Raw genomic sequence first — 9,760 nt, 5'->3', positions numbered from 1 at the left:
TAAGTGGGAAATTGCTCTTGTATTGTATATAGTATAGTTATTTTTTACTGACAAATTAGCAACAACATGCTTCCGAGTGGTTATTTTGTAAATCATTTCCTTCTATCATGTATTATTCATTGTTTATTTCATTTTATTGAATTGAATAAGATTTCCTTTTACCTAATTTTGTCAGATTTTTACCTTAGTTGAATGTTATTAGCATCATTATTCTTATTATCCCTTTTCTGTTGTGCAACCGATTGTCTTTTTTACAGTTCTATCTCTCCTCTCAGCCCTTCGATAAAATGTGAATAGAAAAATTTTATTTACACATACTTGAATGAATTTGAAACATCACATTTGAAGAAACCATCAGAAAGTTCGCTGTGAGGGAAATTCATGAAAAATTCTAAATTTTTAACAATCATCATAAAAATCAAATCAACCAATATAGCTATGGTAATCATCTTTACATATCGACTGAATGGCATTAAAGCAAACATTTTAAGCTATCAATTCATTTGAAGCATCATATTCAAAGATATCCCTGAACTTCTGATTTTCAAAAAATACAAAATGTTTGAAAATTTTCGAGTAAATCAACGTAACGATTATTGCTATCGCCTTCATCGTCGAAGTTGGTCAAAGAGACATCAAAACAAATTTTTTAAGCCATCATTCAATCAATTGAGAACATTTTTTTTAGTTATCGTGGGACTACCAATTTTTGAAGAAAATTCCTAAATTAAAAAAAAACGGGTTGATTAATTGAATTTTGATTAGTGGCGATCGGTAGGGCTCAACAATACCTACATTTGAAGAAAAAAGATTCAACAATTCAGATTCCATCCATTCATTAGCGAACAATTGGAGAAAAACTTTACCACACATATACATACATACACATGTACGTACGGACACAGTCTGAAAATTGCATTCTCGGACTTTTTGGATCATAATAGGTCGATATAACACAAAAAATTCAAAACATAAATTTGAACGATTACAATGTTTCCATTCGGAAGTAGGACTGCACGTATGAAAAAATCGTATAGAAATTTTCTATACGGATTGCGTATAGAAATTCTATGGGATTTTCGTATATGATATTCGGATATTTCAATACATAAATTTTTGCATAAATCTTTGTTTTCATACGAAAGATATCTAAATGCTCCAGAGAAAAACGTTGAGAAATGTCGCAACTCCATTCGAAATGTTTCTATACATGTGGCAGTGGGTCGTATAGGATTAAACCTATAGAAATCGTATAGAAATAATTTGTATAAAAAATATCTTATACGAAAATCCTATAGAAATTTTATACGCAATCCGTATAGAAAATTTCTATACGATTTATTCATACGTGTGCGCACGACATGAGATGAGTCGAGATTTTGAGAAATCTCGGCTCGGTCTCGGAAAAAATTGAAAATTTTAATATCGTCTCGGTATGGTCTTGTCTCGTTTTGTAATACATTGGTCTCGGTCTCAGTCTCGTTTCGCTATCAAAAATGTATGTCTCGTCTCGGTCTCGTCTTGTTATGTTCTTCTGTTTTCACAAGAACAGGAGACATGGTTTACTAAGAGATAACTTTTTTTCTTCAACGTTTGTCAGCACAAGATGAGAAATACATTCTAACATTCATCCTCTCATTGCCCTTACAGTAAAAGAAATATATTCATCTTTTTCCGATATTTTTTCACAAATTTTAAGCGAAAAACTGAAGAATTGCTAAAGCGATCGTTTTCATGAACTAATTAGTTTTAAGTTACATAAAGACTTATCGATCGCAAAAAAAAATTGAATCGCTTCATTCGTTCAGGAGACATTGTCGGATAAAATTTTCATCACATACGTACACGTATGAAAAAATTTAATAGGAAACCTAGCGAATTTGCTAGAAAATTCTATTGAAATTCTACAGGGATTCTATGAGGTTTCTGTGGGATTTCCATTAGAATTTTATTAAAAAATTCTATTTGTTTTTTGCGTTGATTCAACTGGACATTCGATAAGAAAAAGCTAATACATTTCGAATTTCTATTTGAATTGTTCTCTCGAGATTTTTTCTATAAATGCTTGGGCATCAATTTTCCAAGTTTTTTCCACTCGGATTCTGTATTGCAAAACAAAACAAAATCAAGCGGCAAAAACTTGGAAAATTTGTGCCCAATAATTCTAATAGAAAAAATTTCAAGAGAAAAATTCGAACAGAAATTCAAAATATATTGATTTTTCCTATCAAATATGCAATAGAATCAGCGCAAAAACTAGGTTTTCTATTAATTTTTTTCATGTGTGTATACACAAAAACACACACACACACACACACACACACACACACACACACACACACAAACACACACAAACACACACAGACAGACATGTCTTAAAAAATTTGTCAGGATGATTTGAAACGTCAAGAAATGTAGGCAAATTATGGAAACTCCATATTTGATTTTCGGGGTCATCCGTCCCTTCGGGTCGGGAAGTTGAAAACAACCGCGACTCATGTCAGATTCTCGTTAGGACTCTTGGTTCCCCGGCGGTATCGTCTCGCTTACTCGTCCGTATCATCTCGGTCTCGTCTCAGAGATTTTGCAGTAGTCTCGTCTCGGTTTCGTCTCGAAAAAACGAGATGAGACGAAACGAGACCAAGCCTAGTCCCAGTCTCGTGCGCAACCCTATGTCTGGTAGTGTGGTAGTCCCAATAGTTTAGAATGAAAAAACATAGAGAGAACAGACACATTACTCAATCAACTGCTGAGAATATATGTGACCGTCTGCATGAAAAGGGTCCACTTTGTCGATATGCAGTTTTAGGTACTCCAATAATATTGACAATCTAAAAAAATAAATAAAATATGAAGTTGCCGGAGATGATGAAAAAAAATACAGTTGGTTTAAATAGCAGTTGGGGAGACAAAAACGTCAACATCTCGGAAACTATAATCGACAAACAGGCCTTTGTTATGCAGATGTCCCTATTTAGTTTGAATGGGGGAAAATAATTAGGTGCTTTAAATTGTTGACGATGAGATGAGAGAGTGAGGGGGATTATTCAAAACGTCGTGTTTTTATTTTACTCAGTTCTCTATGCAAATTTGTACATTTTCGAAAGATAATTAAGTTGTTATTTGAATTCAAGAGTTTAAAACCATAAATTTAAGTTTTTTAATTAACAAGTCTATCATTCTGTATGCTACATCTTCCGCATACTTTTATATACGTTGAATAAATATGACGTCAGTCTCACTTCATATGCAAAAGATCCCACAGACATATTTCTATGAACATGAAATATTTACACTTTCAATTAATTATTAATTGACATTTCCAAAAATTATGGTTAATTTCATTTTTTTCTACTCTATGATGATCCCGATCTTACTCCTAACAAACAAGTAATTGATCGAGAAATCTAAAATTCTTCAAGGAGGCTAGGCTTCAAGGAAAGCAAGTTGAGATAGAAAAAATTACGATTAATCTCATGTAAACATTCACATCTATCAACAGTCATATTCTGATATCTCTTCAAAACTACATTATTCTCATCTTGAAAATATAATAGAGTAAGTGCTGAATACTTTGTAGAAGTACAACACGACTTCGAAACCTTATCCGGCCGCTTCAAATGCATTAAGTTTTGAATAATTGTATGGTTAGTTGCATTCATCCTGATTTACAAAGCGAAATTGCACTCACTACTACAATAAAATGCATCGAATCCTGAAGGAGCTATGATCCAATCCTGCCACTGGATGCTTTAAAGTCGACGCATAATGTCCGAAGCCCACACAACTCTCTCGATATCGTTGATGCGAAGTTCAATACTTCTTTTTCCGGAGTTCTTGTAGACGCCAACCGTAAATGGCTGTTTCTTTTCACTCCCCTTGAATCCAATGATGTCAATATTTTTAAGTTTCACTTCATAGAAATCAGTTCTTTCCGTAGATACAACTGAGATGTACAATCCTCGATTTTCCTCTGCTTGTTTAGTCCAAATCTGCAGAGACTTCGAGACATCCAGCGTAATCCATCCAGTATATCCTGCACTAGTATTCTCCAAGTCAACGAAATGAAACTTTTTGTTACCATCAGTATCACGCAGAACCCTGTGAACTGTAACAGTAAATGCTCCTCGATTTCCGTCTGTTTTTGGGCCATGTCCTTGAATTATTCACCAATAAATTGATGGAATTGAATCATTTTTTTTTTTAATGTAGGTATCGTTGAGCCCCATCCATCGACATAAATTAAAATTTGATTCATTTATTAATCTTTTTAAATTTAGATTTTTTTCATTTTTTTTTCAAAAAATAGCTGTCCTGCGATAGCTAAAAGAAAGGTTTTAAAATCATTGAATGGTGGCTTAAAATGATTGTTTGGATATCCTTTCGACCGAGTTGGAAGATGGAGGCGATAGCACTAATCGTAGTTTCCAATTATATAAAAATTTGGAAACTTTTTTCATTCATTGAAAATTAGAATTCTGGGCATATCTTCGGATATCATGCTTCAAATTCATTCAATCACAGCTTTAAATTTCAATTTCAACACCACTTTGTCGAAGTTGAAAGATTATTAGGATTGGTATATCCGTGGGTTTGATTTTTATAATAATTTTTACATTTTGGTGAATTTTTCATGAATTTCCCAGGACGCTTCCCAATGGTTTCAAAATCATTCAATTGTGTATGAAAAACTTGTTTCCAATGCTATTTCATCGAAGTTTGAAATCATCATTTTGGAAAATTTGCTTTCACGATTTATTCGAATGAAAAAAACTTCAAATTGATTCAATTATCATAGAAGACTTACTTCAATTAAACAAATGAGTGCTATAAACATATCTTCTATCATTTAGAAAAATTGAGCATTACAGGGTAGAACACATGTATACCGTAATAAAATTGTAAGAAGATAAATCGGCTGAAAAAAAAACAAGATAATGAGGATAATCATACTAATAATCAAATGATAATAATTAGATTCAGTTGAGGATCAAACACAATGAACTGAAGTAGATATCGAATTCAGTGAAATAATATGAAAGGATAAATTTGATATGTAAGAAAAAAATGATGTACCATTCGGAAGCATATTGCTAATTTCTTAACAAAAATAACTACACCCTATCAAGACAATAGCAATTACCCAGTTGTTTTCTGGGTTTTTTTGGCTTCTCTGGTAAATCAAGGAGACTCAAAATTCTGTATTCCTAGGCTACTTTTTCTTGAGATGAGAGCCATCGCTCCATTGTCGTTTGATTGTGTTCATTATTAATGCAGAAGCCAGTTTCACGCTCCGAATCAACGGTGACAGTCAGTTGTCCAATTAACGACGAGAGTAAAAGAACGTGCAGTATGTTCCAGTAACAATCCATCGACGGCAATCTTAATAGCATTTTTCTGAGTCTGAGTTAGGTATAGCACAAATGAAGTCACCTTGATATATAAAATGTATCCGCGTACTTCAAAAATTAATTCAACCTCGCAGGCCATAGAATGATGATTCCTACCACTTGTCGATTTTCGCACTTGTCTACGGATTGTGTCATTCAGGTGTCAAAAGAATTTCACGTGGTATTTATTGATAGGTATTTATTTATAGTTCTGAAATTGGTTAGGTCCAAGGTTGCGAGTCAAACTTGAATCCTTCTATTCAAAAGCCTGTAAGGGAGCGGGGATTAACTCTGGGGACCTTATCCTACTATTATCATTTGTGATTCTGAATGAGTGACCACGGACGAAAAAATTTCATAGGAAAAACCTATCGAATTCGTTAGAAAATTGTATTGAATTTTTATTGAACTGTTCTATTAGTATTTGGCCGATTCCATTGAAATGTTCAATAGAAAATATTCAGTAGAAAAAGTCAATAGAGTTCAATTTTTCTATATAACTTATACTATTAAGATATTTTCTATAGAATTTTCTCGGCTCAAATTTTCTAAGTTTTTTCGTTTGATTTTCTTGATGAGAAGAAAAGAAAAATAGAATGAAAAAAACTTAGAAAATTGGAGTCGAGCAAATTCTATAGAAAATATATGAAAAGAATAAGTTATATAGAAAAATCGAATTCTGTTGACTCATTTCTGTTGATTCATTTTCTATTGAATGTTTTCTATTGAACATGCGTCAATAGAAGCAGCCAAAAACTAATAGAAAGTTTAATAGATATTCAATAGAATTTTATAACAAATTCGATAGGTTTTTCTATTAAATTTTCTCGTGCGTGACATCTTGTGATATATGCTAGGATTATTGAATAATCATCTTTCGAATAAGAAAAAATTAACTGCACTCTCCACGTAATTCCAACGCAGAGGGAGACAATTTTCGTCATTGAAGAATATTGTTCATAATTGATGAACAATTTACTTTTTTATTGAAAAATATTAACGATAGCTTGTAAACGATAGGTTGAAAGATTTAAGAATATTCTATGGTTTTCAGAAACAATCGGAAGATTTTTTGAGATTTTTAGAAGATCCACAGTTCAGACACTTGTGATTATCTTCCCTGGCTCTCCCCGTTGACCCTCATGAGATCGTTTGACCCTTGAGATTGTCTTATCTGCTTCTGTTATTTGCCTCCTGTGATCGCTTAATCCCTGCGAGTTTTCATTCTTGCGGCTTTCGACTCTCATAGGCTATGATCCTTCCGGCATTTGACCCTCCCGAGGTACGACTTTTGTGAAGTATGATACTTGTGATCACTGACCATCGTGATGAATCACCTTAACCACGTTTGACTCTGGCGAGGCATGGCCGATCTGAGGTGTGATTATTGCGACGTTTGACCTTCCGGGTCCCATAGGGCCATGTTGAATTTTAGACAAGCAGAGGATCGAGTCTATCCCACAGAACATATTTGACCGTTACTTTTTGGGTTATTAGTTATTTCTTGTTTTTTATTTCTACCAATTCCATTGGTAGTAAGCTTCCGAATGGACCCGTAGCAATTCCCTGTCCTTGTGACAGGCATACAACCGCAACCAGATGCTACAGGGTGTCTGTCTACAGGATGATATTCAACCTTTTATTGAAATATCTCTCTATATTATAAAAATTCAAATCGACTTTTGGTGAGGGAAATTTGGTACTCGAAATTAAGACTCCAAAATTAAGGGTCACAGGAGTCAAAATAAGCGTCACGAGGGTCAAAATAAGGGTCGTGAAGGTCAGAATAAGGGTCACGAGGGTCAAATGAAGGATCGCAAGGATAGAATAAGGGTCGCAGGAGTCCAAATAAAGGTAATGGGGGTAAAAAATCAATGGTCAGAAACTACAGGTCACCAGGGTCAAATTAAAGGGTCACAAGGGTCATAATGAGAGTCAGATCAAGGATCCAAATAAGGGTCACAAGGGTCAGATTAACCAAAGGTCCAAAAAAGGGTCATGAGGGTCGAAGCAAGCAAAATTAAGGAACTGAAATCAAGGGTCAAAATAAGGGTCACGAGGGGTATAATAAGGGTCAGATTAAGGGTCACAAGGGTCAGAATTAGGATCATGTGGGTCATATGGGGGTTGGCGAGCGGGGAGCGTAGCCTCCTAGTATGTATACAACAGATGAAAATCTTCGAAACTGCAGATGAAATATCTCCGAAACTGCTTGGCCGATTGGGCCGAGCTAAAATACCACCTTCAATATTATAAGAGCTGTAATTATACCAAACTCCAACTTGCTGTGTTCATAGTTCCTTAGTTTTCGAGATATTGAAGAAAAACGAAATTAAACAAGTTGATATTATTGGCTTCCGAATGGATACCACGTTTGGTTCCACCATTGCGCCGACGTTTCGCAAACATTGCAGTCTGCATCTTCAGGGCTATGAGCTCCGATTCTGAGCTCCGATGTCTGAGGGTTGTTCTTATATGTCTTCCCCTGCGATGGTGGGGGAAGGGGAAGGAAGGTCAGCCAATCGTATGTTTTTAATTGATCAGCTGGTCAATTAAAAAACCGGGAGGACGGTTTTCCAAATGGTGTTCACTTGATATCCTCTGTCCCTGTTGAGGTTGTTAGGGTTTTTATGGATTTTCAAACCCTCTCGGTATTTCCTTTCGAAATACCCTTGAGATTTGGCCAACATTCTGGCTTGGTCGTATTGGATAGTATGTCCAGTGTTCAGCCAGGGCAGACTGTTCTGAGTGACCGTATTTGGAACACCGCTGGTGTTCCTTGATCTGTGTACTGATCTTCCTCCCGGTTTCTCCAATGTACACTTTCCCGCATGAGCAAGGGATCTCGTACACTCCTGGTGTGCTCAGGGGTGGTCTTGGAGCTTTTGCACTCGGCAGCATCTGTCCGATCTTCTTTGGGGGTTGGAAGATCGTTCGGATGTTATGTTTGCCGAGTACTCTACTTATGCGTTCTGTTGTGCCTCTCAGATAAGGGAGGAGGGCCACTTTAGGTCTTTCCTGGTTTTCCTCAGGATCAGTCTCCTCTCGGGGAGCAGAGAGCTTGCTCAGTAGCTTAGGCTTGACCTTTCGAATTTGGTGGATGTTATATCCATTCTTGGTCAGACCTGTCTCAAGATGTTCAACTTCACTGTCGACGTTGGAGGGTTGGGAGATTGTGAGTGCTCTATACATTAGGGAGCTAATGACAGAGTTCTTTTGGGAGTGGTGGTGATGGGAAGTGGCATTTAGATACCTATCTGTGTGAGTTGGTTTGCGATATACTTGGTGGCCTAGAGTGCCATCCTCGTTGCGTCGAACCAGCACATCTAGAAATAGAAGACATCTGTCCTGCTCAGTTTCCAGGAACTGAGTTAGAGCAGTCTTTCTATGTGACCAGATGACAAAGGTGTCATCCACATACCTGAACCACACAGTTGGTTTCTGAGACGCTGACTTTAATACTTCGTTCTCAAAATGTTCCATGAATATATTTGCAATAATCGGGGAGATGGGAGAACCCATTGCTGTTTCCGATTTTTGCTCATAGTACTCTCCTTCAAACTGAAAGTATGTAGAACTCAAGCAGTGCTCAATTTAGAGAAGGAATCGGGCGGAAATGTCTTTGGATTTTTTGATGATTTCTAAGGTTTCTGGGATTGGGACGTTAGTGAAGAGTGATTCTACATCAAAACTCACTAGAATATCATCTGGTGAAGTCCTGAGATTTCTCAGTTTATTGACGAAATCCAGTGAGTTCTGAATGTATGAATCACTCAGACCAGTCAACTTTTGGAGTGGTGATGTGAGAAACTTAGCCAGCTGGTAAGTTGGCGCTCAAATGTTGCTAACAATAGGACGGAGAGGAACAGACTCTTTGTGGATTTTGGGGAGCCCATAGAGTCTGGGAGGAAAGGATTCTTTAGGAGTAAGGAATTTTGTCGGGTCCGCCGAGAGATCAGCTTTCTTCAAGAGATCAGTAGTTTTACGCTCAATTGTACGAGTAGGATCCTTCCTGAGTTTTATGTAAACGCTGGAATCACTCAACATCGCATTGAGCTTTCCGGAGTAGGCGTTCTTATCCATAACCACGGTGGCATTGCCTTTGTCGGCCGGAAGAATAATGAGGTCATTCTCCTTTAGACTATGCAGTGCAAGACGTTCCTCCCTGATGATATTGTCACTAGGTGGAGTAGCCTAGTGGAGGATGTTAGACAACTGCCTCCGGATCTCATCACTGGTCTCCGAAGAAAGATGGTAGGTCGCTGTCTCGGTCCGACTGATAATTTCATCGGTAGGGATCTTCTTGGTGACAACAGCAATCACACGGGGAAGGGGAGGGGGAAGACATATAAGGACAACCCCCAGCCAGC

General features: G+C 36.7%; 1 pseudogene; it reads right to left on the bottom strand.

Annotated features, from left to right (window-relative positions):
- Window positions 1–3,407: 3,407 nt before the first annotated feature.
- Window positions 3,408–9,473, bottom strand: LOC114841388 (annotated as a pseudogene).
- Window positions 9,474–9,760: the final 287 nt, after the last annotated feature.

The sequence above is a fragment of the Diachasma alloeum genome, unplaced genomic scaffold, assembly GCF_001412515.2.
Source record: "Diachasma alloeum isolate Michigan unplaced genomic scaffold, Dall2.0 Dall_scaffold_00370, whole genome shotgun sequence".
NCBI lineage: Eukaryota > Metazoa > Arthropoda > Insecta > Hymenoptera > Braconidae > Diachasma > Diachasma alloeum.
Note: the sequence above shows the minus strand (reverse complement) of the source record. Positions and strands in the feature narration are given on the sequence as shown.